The sequence below is a fragment of the Carlito syrichta genome, unplaced genomic scaffold (assembly GCF_000164805.1).
Source record: "Carlito syrichta isolate Samal-C Ts95f unplaced genomic scaffold, Tarsius_syrichta-2.0.1 Scaffold313410, whole genome shotgun sequence".
NCBI lineage: Eukaryota > Metazoa > Chordata > Mammalia > Primates > Tarsiidae > Carlito > Carlito syrichta.
Genome location: NW_007257506.1, coordinates 98,480 through 100,686, shown reverse-complemented (window position 1 = coordinate 100,686; position 2,207 = coordinate 98,480).

Here is a 2,207-nt window from a genome sequence, read left to right as displayed (position 1 = left end):
AAGTGGGTTCCACATTATTCACACACCTGTCAGTGAATACCAGGACCTGCAGACAGATTTTGAATCACAGCTCTCCCCTTAAGTAAATCTCAAAACTGCGAAAAGGACCACCTCCAACCCACAGTGCAACTCCAGAATTGAACAAAGTAAGAGGACATACATAAAGAATAGGAGATTGAACAAACAGAAGTAAAACCAATCCCTTTACCCCTGAATAACAGAATTAAAGAAGACGGTGATGTGGAGGGAAGGAAAAAGTAAGGAGGGGGAAATACCACACAAATGAAGGAAAACCAAAAGAAGAATACAGATCCCACACAGAACCCTGGGAGATCAGACAATGAGAAAACAGACTCTGAAACACAGACAATGAAGAGTCCCCAGAATGACTGGCTACCTGCAACAAACCCAGACATCAAGACATTAATGGAGAGAATTAAAAAAATTGAGGAGACACAAGAGGAAAATAGGAAGGAGCTGATGTCAGAAATGACAGCAGTAAAGAATACTGTGATGGAAATGAACAACAGACTAATAAGCATGGAAAGCAGAATCAGCCAAGCAGAAGAAAGAATCTCAGAGTTCGAAGACCAAAACACAGAACTAACCCAAACTGTCAAAAGCATAGAAAAGAAGCTCAAAAAGACAGAACAAAACCTGCAAGAGATGAATGATCACTTCAAGCGACCAAACCTAAGAGTAATTTGGCTTCCTGAGGCAGAGAGAGAAACAGAAGCCACACTGGAACAAACATTTCATGAAATCATTCAAGAAAACTTCCCTCATCTCATTAAGGGTGAAAAAATTCAAACACAAGAGATTCAGAGAACCCTGCAAGACAACAAATGAGAAGACCAACTCCCAGACACAATAATTTGCCTAAACAAAGTAGCTATAAAAGGAAAAATCCTAAAGGCAGCAAGAGAAAAAGGCCAGACTACCTACCAGGGAAAATCAATTAGAATAGCAGCAAACTTATACACAGAAACCCTTCAGGCCAGGAGAGTCTGGAGCCCTGTCTTCAAAGTTCTAAAAGAGAAACAATTTCAACCAAGAATAACCTACCCAGCCAAACTAAGCTTCATTAGTGAGGGAGAATTGAAATCTTTTCCAGATATCCAATCCCTAAGAACCTACGCTGCCACCAGACCACCTCTACAAGAAAGTACTGAACACAGAAGAAAAAGAAAAAAGAACATCAGCATTCTTCACAAGAGTACAGGCAAAAGATTAAAAACACACATGAACCAACTCTAAAACCCAAAGAAAGACAACAAAGAAATAGGAACAACTCTGTAAGAACCTTATGACAGGGATCAACTCTTGCATTTCAATTATTAGCCTAAATGTGAATGAAATAAATGCACCACTGAAAAGACATAGAATGGCAAAATGGATAAAATATCATCAGGCAACAATCTATTGCCTTCAAGAGACTCAGCTCACTAGAAAGGACACCCACAGACTCAAAGTAAGAGGATGGGAAACAAACTTTCAGGCGAATGGAATACAAAAGAAAGGAGGAGTAGCAATCTTAATTTCAGACAAAATACCCTTCAAGCTACTAAAAATCAAAAAAGATACAGAAGGCCACTACATAATGATAAAAGGCTCAATTCATCAACAAGAAATATTTATCCTAAACTTACATGCACCCAACATAGGTGCACCAACTTTCATAAAGCAACTTCTTGGAAAACTAAAGAAAGATATTGACTCTAACACCATCATAACTGGGGACTTTAATATCCCACTCACAACCCTAGACAGATCATCAGGACAAAAAATCAGCAAGGAGATCCAGAACCTCAATGTGACTTTGGACCAAATGGACTTAATTGATACCTACAGAACACTTCATCCAAAGACCACAGAACACACATTCTACTCATCACCACATGGACATATTCTAAGATCGACCACATACTCAGCCATAAATCAAGCATAAGCAAATTTAAAAGGACCGAAATTCTACCAAGCACCTTCTCGGACCACAGTGGAATAAAAATAAACATTGACACCAACAAAGTCCTCCCAAAACCCACAAAGATATGGACACTAAACAGCATGATGCTAAACAACTCCTGGGTCAACGACGAAATCAAAACAGGGATCAAAAGATACCTGAAAAATGAAAATGAGAAACATCTTACCAAAATCTCTAGGATGCCTGAAAGCTGTAGTAGAGGGAATTTATATCCCTACAA